The sequence below is a fragment of the Schistocerca cancellata genome, chromosome 12 (assembly GCF_023864275.1).
Source record: "Schistocerca cancellata isolate TAMUIC-IGC-003103 chromosome 12, iqSchCanc2.1, whole genome shotgun sequence".
Classification (NCBI taxonomy): domain Eukaryota; kingdom Metazoa; phylum Arthropoda; class Insecta; order Orthoptera; family Acrididae; genus Schistocerca; species Schistocerca cancellata.
The window spans coordinates 46,611,699-46,635,289 of record NC_064637.1 but is presented as its reverse complement, the minus strand read 5'-3'; positions in this window follow the sequence as shown (position 1 = coordinate 46,635,289).

The window sequence follows — 23,591 nt, the reverse complement described above, 5'->3', positions numbered from 1 at the left end:
CATAAAGTGAAGTAATACATTCAGTGGTGCTTGCTACAAATAGTAGGGTTACCACCTTAAGTTCGACTTTATCATAAATTTCTCTGAATCCCTGTCAAAATAACAAAATTCCTAGAACACATTAAGACGATTCGCCCTGAAAAAAAAAAAAAAATGTCGAAACCTCTAACGGACGGAGCGCTGACAACAGCGGTACGTTTCTCTATAGCATTGGTACTTCATTGAATCTTCTGCCAGGCATTTTATTGCGAATAGCAGAAAAAAAGAGGGCGTGCTGGTCGCTCGACGCAACACAGGAAGTGAAATCTCATGTCATCCAATATGCGTAAAAAAAAAAAAAAAAGCTTTATGTAGATGAAGCGATGCTACGTACGACTCTATAGTTAGTTTCTCAATAAAACTTTTTCTTTCGTGTAAAAAAATAAAAACCATTCTTTTGTGATTCGCTCTCGTTTTCCGCTATACAATCTTTCTCGTACGGTTTTGAGGAAACTTCTCGGTAAAAAAAAATGATTTTCCGCATATTATTGCCGCACATCGCAGCTTGATAAGGGACTGATTTTTCTTTTTGTTATTGTCCATAGCTATTGCGATACTTCAAAGTAAAGTTTCTCTTCTTCGTTTGTTGCCGATATGTGCCGAAGCTGCAAATAAAAAAATTACCGAAACGAAAAGACAGCGGCAGCCATAAGCGGACGATGCTCACTGGACGTTTTTCAGTCTATGCTACCTTGTTTCAGGAAACTGTGACAAGAGTAAAAGAGACTGGCAGGCCAAATACCTGTTACTTCTCAATGAGCAGCTGAACGAAGCCCAGGAAGACACGTCGGGAGTTTCCTTATCATCATGGCCTTCTTTCGTTTCTTCAAACAGATCGTCTGCTCCTATGCGGACTTCACCACCCATTGCTGCACGATCGATTGTGATTGCTCTGTCTTCAAATACAGCAGTTTTTCCCCAATACTCCGTACGCTGAATTACATACTACTAAATTTAACAGGTGCTGAATGCCATTATACATCTATCTTCCGCATTGACTGAAGTACGCTACCATACTAGGTGGTATAAACAAAAATAAACTATTCATAGTGGTATTTTTATCGTCACTCAAACACTTGCACCGGTTTACATATACACCTACATCTACAATACATTACATCTATACCCGGTAAGCCACCGTGAAATGCATGGCAGAGGATGCGTCCCATTGTACCAGTTACTATGGTTTCTTCCCATTTCATTCATGTATGACGCTCGGGAAGAATGATTGTTCGAGTGCTTCTCTGCGTGCAGTAATTATTCTAATCTTACTCCCACGATCCCTATGTGAGAGATACGTAGGGTGGTCATTTAAAGCCAGGGTTCTTGAAGTTTTGTTATTATACTCTCTTGGGATAATTTACGTCTATCTTGAAGAGTCTTCCACCTCAGTTCCTTCAGTATCTCTACGACACTCTCCCCTGTTAGTCCTATCTGGTATGGATATTCCAGAAGAGGTCGCACGAGTGGTTTGTAAGTAGTCCCCTTTGTAGACTGACTGCACTTTCCCAGTGATCTACCGATAAACCGAAGTCTATCACTTGCTTTACACACTACTGAGCCTATGTAATCATTCAGTTTCATACCTGTACAAAATGTTACTCCGAGGGAATTGTATGAGTTGGCTGATTCTAGGTGTGACTCACTGATACTATAGTCATAGTTGAAGCACCCTGCTAAACCTGCAGGACAGGACAGGTAGTTGGAATTGTGGAAAGGGGCCAAAATAAGCGGCTGTCAGTTACACCCGAACACATATAACTTCATTTATTTGACTAAACATTACAGTACAAATTCTTGAACTTAGTTGTCGGCTGAATACGCCACACTATCTTATGCCTTAAGGGCACAACCACCTTAATTTAAAAAACAGCTAAAAGCCATTAACTCAAAATTCAGACGCACAAAAGAATATTTAGAAGGCAGAAGGCCTCACATTAAGTAAGTTCTATAATTTGGCTGAAGGCCCTGTTGCGTAACGGATAACGCTTCTGACTACATATCAGAAGATTCCAGGTTCGTATCCTGGAAGGGTCGCCATATGAAACATCCCCTTAGAAAAATTAATGAATTATTGTGCTGATAAACCTCTTACGTTATTTGATTTTCAAACAGATGAGCAAAACTGAATGTACTCAGACATTTCTCTCTTTACTTATTCTGATCATCAATAAACTAGCACACAATATTTTTAGCGCAACACAATGTGACTTTTAATAAACCCTACAAAAGAATGGCCCTGACCAACAATAACCTATGCCTTTCATGAATCACTTACCACACAAAAATCTTCGTTACTCGAACTACTGCAATACAGTGAGCGCCAATACTGCCAGCTAAATAAAAGATTCTAGCTACTGAAGGCACTAACTACTGATAGGCATAGTTAGCAAATGAAAGATTTGGATAGAGAACAATGTATTTACCTTAATAATATTCAAAAGTCGTCATTATATATAATATATATCAGTTCATGATAAAAGTATTACAAATTTACTCTTTCTGATTGACACACGTCCAGATCGTCTGCTCTCAAAATTCTGCCATCTCTCTCCCCACATCCACCACTGCTGGCGGCTCACCTCCAACTGCGCAGCGATCCCTGCTGTTCACATCCAACTGCCCAACGCTACAATAGCGAAAATTCCAACAATGCAAACCAGCCACAGACTGCACACAGCATAGTCAGTTATTTTCATACAGAGCGCTAAGTGGCGTTACCAACATAAAAACCTAAACAGCCTACTTACAACTTGAAAAGAAAGAAACTTTAATTTTAAAGCGGTTGAAGGCCAATGACCTAAAACACCACTAAAAACAATTCAACTTTAATTCAAAACAATTGTCTATGAGCCATGCAAATAGATGCAACAGAAAATAAGAAAAGGCAGTGCAGCTAACGGCCCTCAGAAGTTTATGTGAAACAGGCAGTCGGCCCAACCATTCTCGATCCGAAAAGAACCCAACCAACAGACAGTCAACGGACCCACCGACAAGGTAACTTGCACTCCACTCGACACAACCCAGAGTTCAATGCAAACGTAAAAGGCATGGACACGCACAACCAAGTATACAGGATGATTCAAAAAGAATACCACAACTTTAAAAATGTGTATTTAATGAAAGAAACATAATATAACCTTCTGTTATACATCATTACAAAGAGTATTTAAAAAGGCTTTTTTTTCACTCAAAAACAAGTTCAGAGATGTTCAATATGGCCCCCTCCAGACACTCGAGCAATATCAACCCGATACTCCAACTCGTTCCACACTCTCTGTAGCATATCAGGCGTAACAGTTTGGATAGCTGCTATTATTTCTCGTTTCAAATCATCAATGGTGGCTGGGAGAGGTGGCCGAAACACCATATCCTTAACATACCCCCGTAAGAAAAAATCGCAGGGGGTAAGATCAGGGCTTCTTGGAGGCCAATGATGAAGTGCTGTGTCACGGGCTGCCTGGCGGCCGATCCATCGCCTCGGGTAGTTGACGTTCAGGTAGTTACGGACAGATAAGTGCCAATGTGGTGGCGCTCCATCCTGCTGAAATATGAATTGTTGTGCTTCTTGTTCGATTTTCCTGGGCCGCGAACAAATGCTTGCTGGATGCGTCCTACATTTTCATCACTCGTTCTCGGCCGTCCAGAACTTTTCCCTTTGCACAAACACCCATTCTCTGTAAACTGTTTATACCAACGTTTAATACACCACCTATCAGGAGGTTAAACACCATACTTCGTTCGAAATGCACGCTGAACAACTGTCGTCGATTCACTTCTGCCGTACTCAATAACACAAAAAGCTTTCTGTTGAGCGGTCGCCATCTTAGCATCAACTGACGCTGACGCCTAGTCAACAGCGCCTCAAGCGAACAAATGTACAACTAAATGAAACTTTATAGCTCCCTTAATTCGCCGACAGATAGTGCTTAGCTCTGCCTTTTGTCGTTGCAGAGCTTTAAATTCCTACAGTTGTGGTATTCTTTTTGAATCACCCTGTACATTAAGCTGTCGAACTACACACCATGCTGGACAGCAACAACACAGTGAAGAAAGGACACTGCCTAAATTTACGTCAACAGCCAGGGCAGGCAACCGCAACATTAACGGCCACAAGGCAGAAAATTCCACTGGTGCAATTCAATTAATACAGTTAGACTCCACCGGACGGTGGCTAAACCTTCGCCAACTCGAACACCCACGTTGTTGCTCGTGGGAATGTCCCAACAGCCAACAACAAGAACCAAACGGCACAATGTGAACAGTCTTGACTTGCTGGTAAATTAAATCCACACTCAACTCTCGAGTCCAGGGTCGGTGAGCCACGGACCTCGTAGCAAGGGGAACAGCCCCACACACTCCGACACTGCGTAGAGACCGCCAGCGGGCCAGGCAATAGCACGCTCTGCGCAGATCTACTCGCTGCTCCACGCCAACCAACCAACTTCTCGCACACAGTACAGCCGGAAACTATCAGCACCAGGTTCAAAATGGTTCAAATGGCTCTGAGCACTATGGGACTTAACTTCTGAGGTCATGAGTCCCCTAGAACTTAGAACTACTTAAACCTAATTAACCTAAGGACATCACACACATCCATGCCCAAGGCAGGATTCGAACCTGCGACCGTAGCGGTCACGCGGTTCCAGACAGAAACGCCTAGAACCGCTCGGCCACCATCGGCCGGCATCAGCACCAGGCCAAAGATGGTACAAGGTGCGAATATTGATACACACTGCAGCTGCCTCTCATGGAGAGAGCGAACAACAGCATAATCGCAATAACCGCGGGAAACCAAACACGGAATAGGAACCAAGGTTTAAACCAACGCATAACATGAGCCCAACATGGCTCAATAGTATACTACATTTTTTTCCATTTAGCGAAGTGCACAATTTTACATTTCTGAACATTTAAAGCAAGTTGCCAATTTTTACACCACTTTAAAATATCATCAAGATCTGACTGAATATTTATGCATAGCTTCTTTCGGACAGTACTTCACTATAGATAACTGCATCATCTGCAAAAAGTCTCAGGTTACTATTGTCTGCGAGGTCATTAATATAAAGAATGAACAGCAAGGCTCCCAAAACACTTCCCTGGGGCACACTCAAAGCTACTGCTATGCCGGCCGCGGTGGTCTAGCGGTTCTAGGCGCGCAGTCCGGAACCGCGCGACTGCTACGGTCGCAGGTTCGAATCCTGCCTCGGGCATGGATGTGTGTGATGTCCTTAGGTTAGTTAGGTTTAAGTAGTTCTAAGTTCTAGGGGCCTGATGACCACAGATGTTAAGTCCCATAGTGCTCAGAGCCATTTGAACCATTTGAGCTACTTCTACATCTGAAGATGATTCTCCATCCTCCCTACCAAAAAGTTCTCAATCCAGTCACAAATTACATTTGATAATCCACATGATCGTACTTTTGACAAGAAGCATAGGTATGGTAGAGAGTCAAATGCTTTTCGGAAATCAAGAAATACTGCATCTGCCTGATTGGCTTCACCCAAAGCTTTCAGTATGTCATGTGAGAAAAGTGTGAGTTGTGTTTCACATGACTGATGTGGTATTCCAACTCAAAATACGTCATTATGCTTGAGCTCAGAATATGTTGTAAGATTCTACAAGAAGTCGATGTCAAGGATACTGGACGGTAGTTTTGTGGATCTCTTCTGTTGCCCTTTCTTCCAACTACTGGGCCTGTTTTGTGCTCGAGGGATCTACGATAGATTATAGTTAGAAGAGCGGCTAACTCAGCCGTAAATTGGGTTCAGAATCTGATGTGGATTCCACAGAGCCCTGGAGCTTTGTTCAGTTCTGACGATTTCAGCTATTTCTCAGCACCACTCACATTGTAAGGTGTTCACGTCATTTTGATTTTTATATGTTATTGATGTGAACGTCAGAGGGAGAGCAAGTTGCCCAAGTTAAACAATCTTTGGTCTTTTCGTGGCACAGTCTTTGCCTCTGCGCAATCTGATACATTCTTGGCTGAAGTGTGGTAGGTGATGGACGCGTCTAGTACTGCTGTGTTGAAGTGTTATTGTATCTGTTACTTGAAAATAGATTTATTGTAAAGGACATTTTTTAAAAAAATGTGTGTGAAATCTTATTGGACTTAACTGCTAAGGTCATCAGTCTCTAAGCTTACACACTACTTAATCTAAATTACCCCAAGAACAAACACACACACCCATGCCCGAGGGAGGATTCGAACCTCCGCCGGGACCAGCAGCATGTAAGGGACAGCTAGGACGAATATGAGGTATATATCGAACAGCGGAAGAGATTTAAATTCTGAATAAGGTTTTTTTTTCTTTTTCGAACAGAAGAAATTTGAGCTAAGGCTGCCGCACTGCGCACATAATTCGTAGAAATTATTTGTGACAGCTAGTTAACTTTATCGCTTGCTCAGAGCTAGAGAAAGATCACCCCGTTTCCGTGAAAGATGCATTAAGTTTGCAACTGATTAAGTTGCTTGGTTTTTATAGAAATTCTCTTTAAACATTGTACACTTTTTGAATCATTGTTCACTTCGCTAAATATGGTATTGTTCAGACCAACGTTGTGTATGAAGACCACGCGAAGTTTTACACTGTCTCTTTGAATACATACTTCATTCTAAAATCGTTGTCTTGGAATACCATTTCATAGGAATCCCACTGTTTATCATTACGCATTACCACATTGCTATGAGTATAGTTTGGAGCCGGCCGAGGTGGCCGAGCGGTTGTAGGCGCTACAGTCTGGAACTGAGTATGTACTGACTTGGCAGAAAATCCTAAGAAATTTTGCCCGCATCTCGTGGTCGTGCGGTAGCATTCTCGCTTCCCACGCCCGGGTTCCCGGGTTCGATTCCCGGCGGGGTCGGGGATTTTCTCTGCCTCGTGATGGCTGGGTGTTGTGCCCTGTCTTTAGGTTAGTTAGGTTTAAGTAGTTCTAAGTTCTAGGGGACTGATGACCATAGATATGAAGTCCCATAGTGCTCAGAGCCATTTGAACCATTTGAGCCATCCTAAGAAATTTTGGCCTTATGTCAAAGCGGTAGGTGGATCAAAACAAAATGTCCAGACACTCTGTGACCAAAATGGTACTGAAACAGAGGATGACAGACTAAAGGCCGAAATACTAATGTCTTTTTTCAAAGCTGTTTCACAGAGGAAGACTGCACTGTAGTTTCTTCTCTAGATTGTCGCACAGATGACAAAATGGTAGATATCGAAATAAACGACAGAGGGATAGAGAGACAATTAAAATAGCTCAAAAGAGGAAAGGCCGCTGGACCTGATGGGGTACCAGTTCGATTTTACACACAGTACGCGAAGGAACTTGCCCCCCTTCTTGCAGCGGTGTACCGTAGGTCATTAGAAGAGCGTAGCGTTCCAAAAGATAGGAAAAGGGCACAGGTCATCCCCGTTTTCAAGAAGGGACGTCGAACAGATGTGCAGAACTATAGATCTCTAACGTCGATCAGTTGTAGAATTTTGGAACACTTATTATGTTCGAGTATAATGACTTTTCTGGAGACTAGAAATCTACTCTGTAGGAATCAGCATGGGTTTCGAAAAAGACGGACGTGTAAAACCCAGCTCACGTTATTCGTCCACGAGACTCAGAGGGCCATAGACACGGGTTCACAGGTAGATGCCGTGTTTCTTGACTTCCGCAAGTCAACTTCGATACAGTTCCCCACAGTCGTTTAATGAACAAAGTAAGAGCATATGGACTATCAGACCAATTGTGTGATTGGATTGAAGAGTTCCTAGATAACAGAACGCAACATGTCATTCTCAATGGAGAGAAGTCTTCCGAAGTAAGAGTGATTTCAGGTGTGCCGCAGGGCAGTGTCGTAGGACCATTGCTATTCACAATATATATAAATGACCTTGTGGATGACATCGGAAGTTCACTGAGGCTTTTTGCGGATGATGTTGTGGTATATCGAGAGGTTGTAACAACGGAAAATTCTACTGAAATGTAGGAGGATCTGCAGCGAATTCACGCATGGTGCAGGGGATGGCAATTCAATCTCAATGTAGACAAGTGTAATGTGCTGCGAATACATAGAAAGATAGATCCCTTATCATATAGTTACAATATAGCAGGTCAGCAATTGGAAGCAGTTAATGCCATAAATTATCTGGGAGTACGCATTAGGAGTGATTTAAAATGGAATGATCATATAAAGTTGATCGTCGGTAAAGCAGATACCAGACTGAGATTCATTGGAAGAATCCTGAGGAAATGCAATCCGAAAAAAAAGGAAGTAGGTTACAGTACGCTTGTTCGGCCGCTGCTTGAATACTGCTCAGCAGTGTGGGATCCGTACCAGATGGGGTTGATAGAAGAGATAGAGAAGATCCAACGGAGAGCAGCGCGCTTCGTTACAGGATCATTTAGTAATCGCGAAAGCGTTACGGAGTTGATAGATAAACTCCAGTGGAAGACTCTGCAGGAGAGACGCTCAGTAGCTCGGTACGGGCTTTTGTTGAAGTTTCGAGAACATGCCTTCACCGAAGAGTCAAGCAGTATATTGCTCCCTCCCACGTATATCTCGCGAAGAGACCATGAGGATAAAATCAGAGAGATTTGAGCCCACACAGAGGCATACCAACAATTCTTCTTTCCACCAACAATACGAGACTGGAATAGAAGGGAGAACCGATAGAGGTACCCTCCGCCACACACCGTCAGGTAGCTTGCGGAGTATGGATGTAGATGTAGATGTAGATCAGTACGGTCGCAGGTTCGAATCCTGCCTCGGGCATGGATATGTGTGATGTCCTTGGGTTAGTTAGGTTTAAGTAGTTCTAAGTTCTAGGTTACTGATGACCTCAGAAGTTAAGTCCCATAGTGCTCGGAGCCATTTGAACCATATAGTTTGGAAATTTTATTTAGAAATAGAAATCGAGCTTAGCCGTTGCCTGCTTGCTGTCGGGTGTTGTGCTTTCGAGAGATCTGCAACAATGTTGCCATGACGCGAGGTAAATGGAAATTTTAATTAGAGCCAGGTAATTATTCTACTTCGGTTGCTCATTTAATACAAAGACAAGCTGCAGTCAGATACAGTTCAGTTGAAATTAGCTTCTCTTTAGTCAAAGGTGAATATACGAGTGTTAGTTGGATAACAGTTTGTGGATACATAGTTTTGGTAATACATAGATTTTTTAGAGTGGGAGGTAAAGCTGGGCAAATTTCATACACAAACAAATATAGTGGGGAGGTTACAGTCTTTCCAATAGTACGAGGATTAAACTGGGGCAGTTCTCCTGGGTTTTCCTCTGTAAACGAACATTTCAAAACAGAGTTAAGCAATTTATCCTTTGCTCTGCTACCCTGAGTGGTTCAGTTCGTGTGTCATTCGCTAAGGACTGGTCACTAACTTTGGTGCCAGGAATAGCTTCTCAGGAGGAGAAGTACTAAGTTCAAAATTTCTGCCCTACTTTGTCGGAGTAGCCGATGCCAGTTGCTCCAATAACTGGAAACTATCTCGACTAATTCTGTAGCAGTTGTGAAGTTTGTACTGGTGTTGGGGTAGCTCACGAGAAACCACACCTGAACGGTGGTAGGCATTTATACCGTTGAATGGGTCCACCCAGTGCTTCCGTTCCTTTTCCAGTTTCTTGTGCTTTAGTTAATGGTAAGCCACAAAGTGTCATCTAAGAAGAGCCCGTGACTACAACTGAAACTGAAACGTGATTCGTGCTGTCTTGATGGTGTCGTATGGCGAGCATCGTTTCATCCCAGAAGGCGTTCGACACCGTTGCTCACAAGCATATTCTAACCAAACTGCGTGCCTGCGGAGTATCGCCTCAGTTGTGCGACTGGATTCGTGATTTCCTGTCAGAAAGATCACAGTTCGTAGTTATAGACGGAAGGTCATCGAGTAAAAGTAATACCCGGCGTTCCTAAAGAAAGTGTTACAGGCCCTCTTTTGTTCCTGATCTACACTCCTGGAAATTGAAATAAGAACACCGTGAATTCATTGTCCCAGGAAGGGGAAACTTTATTGACACATTCCTGGGGTCAGATACATCACTTGATCACACTGACAGAACCACAGGCACATAGACACAGGCAACAGAGCATGCACAATGTCGGCACTAGTACAGTGTATATCCACCTTTCGCAGCAATGCAGGCTGCTATTCTCCCATGGAGACGATCGTAGAGATGCTGGATGTAGTCCTGTGGAACGGCTTGCCATGCAATTTCCACCTGGCGCCTCAGTTGCACCAGCGTTCGTGCTGGACGTGCAGACCGCGTGAGACGACGCTTCATCCAGTCCCAAACATGCTCAATGGGGGACAGATCCGGAGATCTTGCTGGCCAGGGTAGTTGACTTACACCTTCTAGAGCACGTTGGGTGGCACGGGATACATGCGGACGTGCATTGTCCTGTTGGAACAGCAAGTTCCCTTGCCGGTCTAGGAATGGTAGAACGATGGGTTCGATGACGGTTTGGATGTACCGTGCACTATTCAGTGTCCCCTCGACGATCACCAGTGGTGTACAGCCAGTGTAGGAGATCGCTCCCCACACCATGATGCCGGGTGTTGGCCCTGTGTGCCTCGGTCGTATGCAGTCCTTATTGTGGCGCTCACCTGCACGGCGCCAAACACGCATACGACCATCATTGGCACCAAGGCAGAAGCGACTCTCATCGCTGAAGACGACACGTCTCCATTCGTCCCTCCATTCACGCCTGTCGCGACACCACTGGAGGCGGGCTGCACGATGTTGGGGCGTGAGCGGAAGACGGCCTAACGGTGTGCGGGACCGTAGCCCAGCTTCATGGAGACGGTTGCGAATGGTCCTCGCCGATACCCCAGGAGCAACAGTGTCCCTAATTTGCTGGGAAGTGGCGGTGCGGTCCCCTACGGCACTGCGTAGGATCCTACGGTCTTGGCGTGCATCCGTGCGTCGCTGCGGTCCGGTCCCAGGTCGACGGGCACGTGCACCTTCCGCCGACCACTGGCGACAACATCGATGTACTGTGGAGACCTCACGCCCCACGTGTTGAGCAATTCGGCGGTACGTCCACCCGGCCTCCCGCATGCCCACTATACGCCCTCGCTCAAAGTCCGTCAACTACACATACGGTTCACGTCCACGCTGTCGCGGCATGATACCAGTGTTAAAGACTGCGATGGAGCTCCGTATGCCACGGCAAACTGGCTGACACTGACGGCGGCGGTGCACAAATGCTGCGCAGCTAGCGCCATTCGACGGCCAACACCGCGGTTCCTGGTGTGTCCGCTGTGCCGTGCGTGTGATCATTGCTTGTACAGCCCTCTCGCAGTGTCCGCAGCAAGTATGGTGGGTCTGACACACCGGTGTCAATGTGTTCTTTTTTCCATTTCCAGGAGTGTATATTAACGACATAGGAGACAATCTGTGTAACCGTCCTAGATTGTTTGCAGACGATGCTGTCATTTACCGTCTTGTAAAGTCATCAGATGATCAAAACGACTTTCAAAATGATTTAGGTAAGATATATGTGTGGTGCGAAAATTGGCGATTGACCCTGAATAAAGAAAAGTGTGAAGTTATCCACATGAGTACTAAAAGAATCCGCGAAATTTCGATTACGCGATAAGTCACACAAATCTGAAGGCTGTAAATTCAACTAAATACCTAGGGATTACAATTACAAGTAACCTACATTGGAACGATCCAACAGATGCATCAGGTCTACTAAAGAGACTGTTTACACCACGCTTGTCCGCCCTGTTCTGGAGTACTGCTGTGCGGTGTGGGATCCGCATCAGATGGGACTGACGGATGACATCGAAAAAGTACAAAGAAGGGCAGCTCGTTTTGTACTATCGCGAAATAGGGGAGATAGTGTCACAGACATGATACGTGAACTGCAGTGGCAATCATTAAAACAAAGGCGTTTTTCGTTGCGACGGAATCTTCTCATGAAATTTCAATCACCAGTTTTCTCCTCCGATTGCGAAAACATTCTGTTGGCACCCACCTACATACGGAGAAATGATAATCACGATAAAATAAGAGAAATCAGGGCTCGCGCGGAAAAATTTAAGTTCTCGTTTTTCCCGCGTGCCGTTCGAGAGTGGAACGGTAGAGAGGTGGTTCATTCAACCCTCTGCCAGGTACTTTATTGTGAATAGCAGAGTAATCACGTAGACGTAGATGTAGAAGCAGATGTAATACGAGTGTCGCATTGTTAAGCGTCGCGTCACACGACCCTCATTCCGACATCTCTGTATCTCCGTTTTTTCACAGATGGTTGCGAGTCCTGGGATGTTCAGTACAGAATGTCAAGTCAAACATCTTCCAACTGTCTAATTCCCGAAGTGTTATTTCATTGGGCTACCAGTTTCGACGATATACAGGATGTATAAAAAAGAACCATCCTATTTGGCACGCCTATATTTCGCAAACTAAAACACATAAAGAGCTAATTTTGATCTTTGGCGAACGTGAAACCCAAAAATTTTTTTCATACCTGTTCATAGGTGTTTAATATGCCCCCCTTGAGATGCACGGCATATGTCAATGCAGTGTACAAATTGTTCCCACACTGCAGCCAGCATGTCTTGAGTTACAGCTTCCACAGCTGCTGTTATGCGATGTCTCAGTTCATCCATTGTTGTTGGTAATGGAGGCACACAAACAGAGTCTTTTATAATACCCCACTAGAAGTATTCACATACCGGGTGATCAAAAAATCAGTATAAATTTGAAAACGGAATAACTTACGGAATAATGTAGATAGAGAGGTACAAATTGACACAGATGCTTGGAATGACATGCGATTTTATTAGAACCAAAAAAATACAAAAGTTCAAAAAATGTCCGACAGATGGCGCTTCATCTGATCAGAATAGCAATAATTAGCATAACAAAGTAAGACCAAGCAAAGATGACGTTCTTTACGGGAAATGCTCAATATGTCCACCTTCATTCCTCAACAATAGCTGTAGTCGAGGAATAATGTTGTGAACAGCACTGTAAAGCATGTCCGGAGTTATGGTGAGGCATTGGTGTCGGATGTTGTCTTCCAGCATCCCTAGAGATGTCGGTCGATCACGATACACTTGCGACTTCGGGTAAAGCCAATAATCGCACGGACTGAGGTCTGGGGACCTGGGAGGCCAAGCATGACGAAAGTGGCGGCTGAGCACACGATCATCACCAAACGACGCGCCCAAGAGATCTTTCACGCGTCTAGCAATATGGGGTGGTTCTAATAAAATCCCATATCATTCCAAGCATGTGTGTCAATTTTTACCTCTCTATTTATTAAGTTTTCAAATTTATACTAACTTTTTGATCACTCGGTACAGTCAGGTCCGGTGACCATGGAGGCCAGTAATCTAAGGCTGAATCATTTGGTCCAGTGCGCTCGATCCATCGCTCAGTAATCCTATGATTTAAAAATTTCCAAACTTCCATATGCTAGTGTGGCGGTGGCCCATCCTGTTGGTAAATGAAGTTGTTCGAATCAGTCTCCAACTGTGGGAAAAGAAAGTTCTCAAGCATATCGCCATATGTGCTTCTCCTAACAGTGTTCTCGGCAAAGAAAAATGGTCCATACACCTTTTCCCGAGAAACCGCACAAAACAAATTAGATTTTGGAGAGTCCCTCTCATGTTGTACAACTTCATGTTGTTGTTCCGTACCCCATATTCTCACATTATGACGGTACACCTTCCCATTTAAATGGAATGTTGCCTCGTCACTAAACACTAAGTGTGGAGGAAAACTGCCATCCTCCATCTTGCAAAGAACAAAATTACAGAACTCCACACGTTGTTGTTTGTCTCCTTCATGAAGAGCTTGCAGCAGCTGAATTTTGTGCGGTTTCACGTGTAGACGTCGACGCAACACACGCCAGACGGACATCGGGGGCATGCTGAGCTGTCGAGCTGCACGGCGAACGGATTTCTGCGGACTCCTCGTGAAGCTATGGCGGATGCGTTCGGCGTCTGTGTCAGACAATCGGGCACTGCCCGGCGATTTGCCTTCACACGAACGACCTCTTTCGCGGAATTGTTCATGCCATCGTCTAATGCTCTTGCTGTAGGAGGATCCACACCATACCCAGTACGAAAGTCACGCTGAACAGTCATTACCGACCCGCACTGCGCGAAACGTAGAACACAAAACGCTTTCTGTTGTCCCGACACCATTTTTGCCACAACTGAAGTGGGCGCACACTGCTTCTACCTAGCGGGAACCACGCAAAGCTCGAGAGTTTGCCCATTCCTACAGTACGCTGTTCACGCACATCTCTCACATGAAATAATAGTTATGATTTTTTTTTTTAAGTGGATGATTCTTTTTGATACACCCTGTATTACGCTATCTTCAGGCCCCTGTGTACTGACAACAATGGTAACAGTATGAAACAGGTAGCAAAAAGGGGTGGTGCAAGTCTTGTGTACAGTGGTAATATGTAGTAATATAACAATACCAAACTGCGCAGGAAGTTACATCAAAGTTACAGATAAATTAAGAAATAAAATAAGAGAACAGTTGCACAGTCTAGTAATATAAACTAGGGAGCAAAATATATGTTTCATATAATCGTAAAAAAGATCCTACTAAAGAGGTCAATGTTGCATATTATGCATAGATAATCACGGTATAGTGCTAATGCAATACCCATGAAACAAAAGGAATAAAACAATATAATAATATACTGACGAGCACAGACTGAAGGTAAAACATCTGATGACATTTAGTCATATACTAGTAAAATATAAACCACTTACTGGAGGTTATCCCCACAACTGTCTGTATAATCATGATCGATATAGTAATAATAAGTAATAAAACGAGAATATAAAGTTACATCAATGCAGTTTATCAATCAGAGACTCACCAGATACAACTTATTTAATAAACGATTTTTAATTAATCAAACTGTCAACTAACATAATAGACCCTAAAGGATTCCCACTAAGCAGTAAGTACTGAAGTATATGGAAAAGGGCATAACTACCGTTATCATGAAGGTGACACGTATTCTTGTAAGCAGGCGTTTGGCAGAGTGATGTACCAAACCATCGGCTGTAAAGTAAGTCTGAAGAAGAGTACTGCAATACATACGCAGTATATTAGAAAGACACTCATTTCAGTCAGAACAACCAGAGACAAGCACCTACATGTGTCATGTAGCCCTTAAACAGGGAAAGAGAAATGATAGTACGACCTAAGACAGAAAAAAACAACCAGAAAACATGTGTCAGGGTACGTCATACAGTGTGAATATATCAGTTGCTACCTTTATGAGTACATGGTGAAATGAGAAAGTGGATGTCGAGGAATATACCAGAACAATGTGTTGGGTATTGTCAAGGCATTAGAGCTACACATGTCCAACCTCAATGAACATCCATGTCAACTAATATTTGTTCCGACGTATCGTGTTGCATATCGCATCGACTCAGCTCGAACCGCGCCTTACAGCTGCGGCTATCCACAATGTCTACATCTACATCTACATACTTCTCAAGCAACCTGACGGTTCGTTGCAAACGGCTCCCTGTACCGCTAATAGTTGTCCTGTTCCACCCGCAGATAGAGCGAAAAAAGAACGACCACCTATAGGGTGTTTCACAGTTCGTATTACACACTTCCCCCCATGAACCATGGACCTTGCCGTTGGTGGGGAGGCTTGCCTGCCTCAACAATACAGATAGCCGTACCGTAGGTGCAACCACAACGGAGGGGTACCTGTTGAGAGGCCAGACAAATGTGTGGTTCCTGAAGAGGGGCAGCAGCCTTTTCAGTAGTTGCAGGGGCAACAGTCTAGATGATTGACTGATCTGGCCTTGTAACACTAACCAAAACGGCCTTGCAGTGTGGTACTGCGACGGCTGAAATCAAGGGGAAACTACGGCCGTAATTCTTCCCGAGGGCATGCAGCTCTACTGTATGGTTAAATCATGAGGACGTCCCCTTGGGTAAAATATTCCGGAGGTAAAATAGTCCCCCAATCGGATCTCCTGGTGGGGACTACTCAAGAGGACGTCGTTATTAGGAGAAAGAAAACTGGCATTCTACGGATCGGAGCGTGGAATGTCAGATCCCTTAATCGGGCAGGTAGGTTAGAAAATTTAAAAAGGGAAATGGATAGGTTAAAGTTAGATATAGTGGGAATTAGTGAAGTTCGGTGGCAGGACGAACAAGACTTCTGGTCAGGTGAATACAGGGTTATAAATACAAAATTTAATAGGGGTAACGCAGGAGTAGGTTTAAAAACGAATTAAAAAAATAGGAGTGCGGTTAAGCTACTACAAACAGTATAGTGAACGTATTATAGTGGCCAAGATAGACACGAAGCGCATGCCTACTACAGTTGTGCAGGTTTATATGCCAACTAGCTCTCCAGATGATGAGGAAATTGATGAAAAATACAATGAGATAAAAGAAATTATTCAGGAAGGGAGACGAAAATTTAATAGTCATGGGTGACTGGAATTCGACAGTAGGAAAAGGGAGAGAAGGAAACATAGTAGGTGAATATAGATTGGGGGTAAGAAATGAAAGAGGAAGTCATCTGGTAGAATTTTGCACAGAGCATAACTTAATCATAGCTAACACTTGCATCAAGAATCATAAAAGAAGGTTGTATACATGGAAGAATCCTGGAGATACTAGAAGGTATCAGATAGATTATATACTGGTAAGACAGAGATTTAGGAAACAGGTTTTAAATTGTAAGACATTTCCAGGGGCAGATGTGGACTCTGACCACAATCTATTGGTTATGAACTGTAGATTAAAACTGAAGAAATTGCAAAAAGGTGGGAATTTAAGGAGATGGGACCTGGATAAACTGACTAAACCAGAGGTTGTACAGAGTTTCAGGGAGAGCATAAGGGAACAATTGACAGGAATGGGGGAAGAAATACAGTAGAAGACGAATGGATAGCTCTAAGGGATGAAGCAGTCAAGGCAGCAGAGGATCAAGTAGGTAAAAAGACGAGGGCTAGAAGAAATCCTTGGGTAACACAAGAAATACTCAATTTAATTGATGAAAGGAGAAAATATAAAAATGCAGTAAATGAAGCAGGCAAAAAGGAATACAAACGTCTTAAAAATGAGATCCACAGGAAGTGAAAAATGGCTAAGCAGGCATGGCTAGAGGACAAATGTAAGGATGTAGAGGCTTATCTCACCAGGGATAAGATAGATATAGCCTACAGGAAAATTAAAGAGACCTTTGGAGAAAAGAGAGCCACTTGTATGAATATCAAGAGCTCAGACGGAAATCCAGTTCTAAGCAAAGAGGGGAAAGCAGAAAGGTGGAAGGAGTATACAGAAGGTCTATACAAGGGCGACGTACTTGAGGACAATATTATGGAAATGGAAGAGGATGTAAATGAAGATGAAATCGGAGATACGATACTGCGTGAAGAGTTTGACAGAGCACTGAAAGATCTGAGTCGAAACAAGGCCCACGGAGTAGACAACATTCAATTGGAACTACTGATGGCCTCGGGAGAGCCAGTCATGATAAAACTCTATCATCTGGTGAGCAAGATGTACGAGACAGGCGAAATACCCTCAGACTTCAAGAAGAATATAATAATTCCAATCACAAAGAAAGCAGGTGTTGACAGATGCGAAAATTACCGAACTATCGGTTTAATAACTCACAGCTGCAAAATACTAACGCGAATTATTTACAGACGAATGGAAAAACTGGTAGAAGCTGGCCTCGGGGAAGATCAGTTTGGATTCTGTAGAAATGTTAAAACACGTGAGGCAATACTGACCCTACGACTTATCTTAGAAGAAAGATTAAGGAAAGGCAAACCTACGTTTCTAGCATTTGTAGACTTAGAGAAAGCTTTTGACAATGTTGACTGCAATACTCTCTTTCAAATTCTGAAGGTGGCAGGGGTAAAATACAGGGAGCGAAAGGGTATTTACAATTGGTACAGAAACCAGATGGCAGTTATAAGAGTCGAGGGGCATGAAAGGGAAGCAATGGTTGGGAAGGGAGTGAGACGGGGTTGTAGCCTCTCCCCGATGTTACTCAATCTGTATATTGAGCAAGCAGTAAAGAAAACAAAAGAAAAATTCGGAGTAGTTATTAAAATCCAGGGAGAAGAAATAAAAACTTTGAGGTTCGCCGATGACATTGTAATTCTGTCAGAGACAGCAAAGGACTTTGAAGAGCAGTTGAACGGAATGGACAGTGTCTTGAAAGGAGGATATAAGATGAACATCAACAAAAGGGAAACGAGGATGATGGAATGTAGTCGAATTAAGTCGGGTGATGCTGAGGGAATTAGATTAGGAAATGAGACACTTAAAGTAGTAAAGGAGTTTTGCTATTTGGGGAGCAAAATAACTGATGATGGTCGAAGTGGAGAGGATATAAAATGTAGACTGGCAATGGCTAGGGAAGCGTTTCTGAAGAAGAGAAATTTGTTAACATCCAGTATAGATTTAAGTGTCAGGAAGTCGTTTCTGAAAGTGTTTATATGGAGTGTAGCCATGTATGGAAGTGAAACGTGGACTATAAATAGTTTGGACAAGAATAGAATAGAAGCTTTCGAAATGTGGTGCTACAGAAGAATGTTGAAGATTAGGTGGGTAGATCACGTAACTAATGAGGAGGTATTGATTAGGACTGGGGAGAAGAGAAGTTTGTGGCACAACTTGACTAGAAGAAGGGATCGGTTGGTAGGACATGTCCTGAGGCATCAAGGGATCACAAATTTAGCATTGGAGGGCAGCGTGGAGGGTAAAAATCGTAGAGGGAGACCAAGAGATGAATACACTAAGCAGATTCAGAAGGATGTAGGTTGCAGTAGGTACTGGGAGATGAAGGAGCTTGCACAGGATAGACCAGCATGGAGAGCTTCATCAAACCAGTCTCAGGACTGAAGACCACAACAACAACAAACAACATTACACACTTCAAAATGTTGTGGAAGGTACTTAGTAGATCAAGTTTTACACATGAGCCCATGTCATCCAACGACGCTACAGAGCGTGAAAGCAATAGGAACTGACGCCTGTAAATGTATGTACACTCATGCACATAAATTAAGGATAATTGCAGAATGTGGTGCCACACAACGTGGCACTACACAAAACTGGATCTAATAGCATAGGCACATAGGGAACACACATGACACAGATCTGTAAGTCCACGGTGTTGGTGATAAGTTGAGAAAACCGTACAGAAACACATGTGCTACAAAACGCCACTGTTTCCTGCGCATGTACCCCGACATAAAAATGGGATATGATCACCATGCACACGTACACAGGCCGCACAACGGGTTGGCATACTCTGGATCAGGTGGTCGAGCAGCTACTGGGGTATAGCCTCCCATTCTTGCACCAGTGCCTGTCGGAGCTCCTGAAGTGTCGTAGGGGTTTGAAGACGTGCAACGATACGTCGACCGAGAGCATCCAAGACGTGCTCGATGGGTTTTAGGTCTGGAGAACATGCAGGCCACTCCATTCGCCTGATATCTTCTGTTTCATCCTCCACGATGTCAGCTCGGTGGGGCCGTGCGTTATCATCCTTTAGGAGGAAGGTGGGACCCACTGCACCCCTGAAAAGGCGGACATACTGGTGCAAAATGACGTCCCGATACACCTGACCTGTTACAGTTCCTCTGTCAAAGACATGCAAGGGTGTACGTGCACCAATCATAATCCCACCCCACACCATCAAACCACGACCTCCATAAAGGTCCCTTTCAAGGACATTAAGGGGTTGGTATCTGGTTCCTGGTTCACGCCAGATGAAAACCCGGCGAGAATCACTGTTCAGAATATACCTGGACTCGTCCGTGAACATAAACTGGGACCATTCTTCCAATGACCATGAACTTTGTTCTTGACACAAGGCTTTACGGGCTCTCCTGTGACCAGGGGTCAGTGGAATGCACCTTGCAGATCTCTGGGAGAATAAACCGTGTCTGTTCAGTCGTCTGTAGACTGTGTGTCTGGAGATAACTGTTCCAGTGGATGCAGTAAGGTCCCGAGCAAGGCTACCTACAGTAATCTGTGGCCGTCTGCGGGCACTGATGGTGAGATATCGGTCTTCTTGTGGTGTTGTACACTGTGGACGTCCCGTACTGTAGCGCCTGGACACGTTTCCTGTCTGCTGGAATCGTTGCCATAATCTTGAGATCACACTTCGTGGCACACGGAGGGCCCTTGCTACGACCTGCTGTGTTTGACCAGCCTCTAGTCGCCCTAGTATTCTACCCCTCATAACGTCATCAATATGTGTCCTTTGAGTCATTTTCAACACACAGTCACCATTATCACGTCTGAAAACGTCTGCACACTTACTCGCTGCACCGTACTCTGACATGCACCAACACACCTTTGCGTATGTTGAAAGGCATCCACATGCCTTGCTCATACTGTGGCATCAAGCAGTCAGGCCTGCAAGATGAGTGGTCTGCCAAGCGAGTGAATTCATTCTTATTTATCAAGTAACATGTGCTCTAGTACTCACAATTAAGTTACAAATTATTCTCCTGTTTGAGTATTACGCAACGGAAACGGATAACGCACATCTGACTATTAGTAATTTACACAACTCTGACTGTTCACTACGCACTGGCAATACCACATATTCTTTCTTACCCAACGGCTTTGATCAACACGTGGCCATCGATAAATTCTATAACCTAAACACACCATAACATTTTCTACAACAATTGCACATGAGAAACTCCGCCCAGTGGGCATGGCTTTACATTGGTAATTCTCTATCTTATGGTCTCGTAATTATCTAATACTACAGTGCACTTTCTGGATAGGATGGTGGATCTTTTATTATATCTCACACTTCGACTCTCACACCCATCATCACGAAAATTTCCTCCAGACCGAGCGGTACAAAAAGGAACATGCATAACCCACTGCCTCTGAAACTATCTTGTTACTCTCCCATGCAAACCACACATACTTAAATTACATGAAATACTCCACACTGGCAACATGGAATACAAAACAAGGAATAGTCACAACGTTATAATCACATCACTTTCAGCTTTCCCACTTCAATTAGTATTCATCCCAGTTTCACACGACACTGCCCCACTTCGTAACTTTTCTTTCCCACTATGAACTCTGGATGATATATGCACGTCTTCCTGTGCAATGCAAGCCAAGTGGCGTTGCTGGATAGACGGCTGACTCACCTTGCTTCACTCTCAGAGTATTATAGTTTGAATCAAGCGTTACACGGAAACATAACACGTAAAGTAATATTAAGAACATATTCATCACACACGCGAGTCCTCAACTGATACCATGGACGAGTACTTCTCTTTATCCTTTGTCTCATACACAGATTGAGACTCACACAGTACTCACCACGTGGAAGTACTCGTCTCCAATTTCAAGTCCTGCACACGCCATTTCTTAAATATTTCGAACTTGTAGTACACACGCTAGTAATTCAGCTTAACTTAAGCACTCGGAAGTATTTCAACTTATTGCTACACGTGGTTTCATTGTGACCGTTGGTCACTTCCGAAGATTACTACGATCCCCTTAATATTACCTGCCTGACATTTAATTCTCCCCACAAAAGTTCCTGAAATAGAGAAATTATTATTCTAAACTACTCTTAAGTATTTCACATGCATACCATGTCTCCACTCTTTTGTCCTTACGGGGCACGCCTAAGACAGGTCTTACCAACACTAGATCCAGCGGAAGAGTGCTGAAACATGGCCGTTCTTCAGGTCATCTCGCACCTCTGTCGAAGTGGGGGAGCACCTTGCTACCGTATTAGTCAGCCACATTTCAGGCGCTCAAAGCTCAGGTAAATTTCATCTCTTTGGCTCCACCAAAGGTGACCAAAGGGCCGTCTCAAAGATGATCATATATTGCACCTTCACCATCTGCGGTTAGCAGATGACCATATATTCATTCATTTCGCAGATCTCACCAAATTGGGTGTAGGGATTTATTTTGTGGCAGTGAACATGTGATCAAGGAAATAAATAAATTGTCATTCTTTTCTATACGTGTATCCGGCTTCGGTGTATTAAGTGAAATTGAGGTATTATTACAAAAAATTTGTTGTTCTGACAAGAATAACGAAGAATGTTGTACCTATTTTCAATGTCGGGCGGTACTGTACCCTTTCAATGTGGACTGCTGCCAGCGCCACCGTGCGACGACCGCAGGTCAAATGCACTGCATGGTCATACCCCGAGGTGATTTAAACCCGCAAACTGCCCACCAGAGCGTAGTTTCACCATGTATCAGCATTATCCTTAATTTATGAGCATGAGTGTATATACAGGGTGATTACGTGATGATGTTACAAACTTTCAAGGATGATGGAGGAGAAAAAAGTATGAATTTGACATAAGAGTCCCTGTACCGGAAACGAACGAGTAGAAAGTTATAAGCTAAAGCCGTCCTGTTAACTCTGACATTGGAATAGATGTACTGTTACTGTTGTTGGTAAGACGATAGGCAACTTTCAGAGGTGGTACTGTGGACCAAAATAATAATAAAATGTCCAGTAAACATGGGCTTCAAAACGCGTACCTTAAGAGCTCTGAGGACTAGTTCAGTAGATGTGTTTTTCACAGTAGCGAAGGTCGTTGGTTCAAATGGCTCTGAGCACTATGCGACTTAACTTCTGAGGTCATCAGTCGCCTAGAACTTAGAAGTAATTAAACCTAACTAACCTAAGGACATCACACACACCCATGCCCGAGGCAGGATTCGAACCTGCGACCGTAGCGTAGCGAAGATGAAGAAATGCTCATAGTTCTTAAGGTATGCATTTGAGACCCCAAGTTTACTGGACTTTTTTCCTTGTTTTGGTCCATACTACCACTTCTCAAAGTTGGCTACCTTACCATCTTAGCAGAAACAGTACCAGAACATGTATTCTACTGTCACAGGTATCAGAAAGTACTGGTAGCTTATCATCTGCAGCCGCACGGTTTGAGGCGCCATGTCTCGGATTGTGCGGCCCTTCCCGCCGGAGGTTCGAGTCCTCCCTCGGGATGGGCGTTCAAAATGGTTCAAATGGCTTTGAGCACTATGGGACTCAACATCTGAGGTCATCAGTCCCCTAGAACTTAGAACTAGTTAAACCTAGCAAACGTAAGGACATCACATACATCCATGCCCGATGCAGGATACGAAACCTGCGACCGTAGCGGTCGCGCTGTTCCAGACTGTAGCGCCTAGAACCGCTCGGCAACCCCAGCCGGCTCTGCAACGCAAGTAGCCCTGCAAAACCATGCAAACCGAATGTAAAGGTATTAACTAACAGCTACAAATGGTTGAAACTTCCTGGCAGATTAAAACTGTGTGCCGGACCGAGACTAGAACTCGCGACCTTTGCCTTTCGCAGACAATTGCTCTACCAACTGAGCTACCCAAGCTTGGGTAGCTCAGTTGGTAGCTCAGTTGGTAGAACACTTGCCTGCGAAAGGCAAAGGTCCTGAGTTCGAGTCTCGGTCCGGCACACAGTTTTAATCTGCCATGAAGTTTCATATCAGCGCACACTCCGCTGCAGACTGAAAATCTCATTCTAGATACAAATTGTTGTTT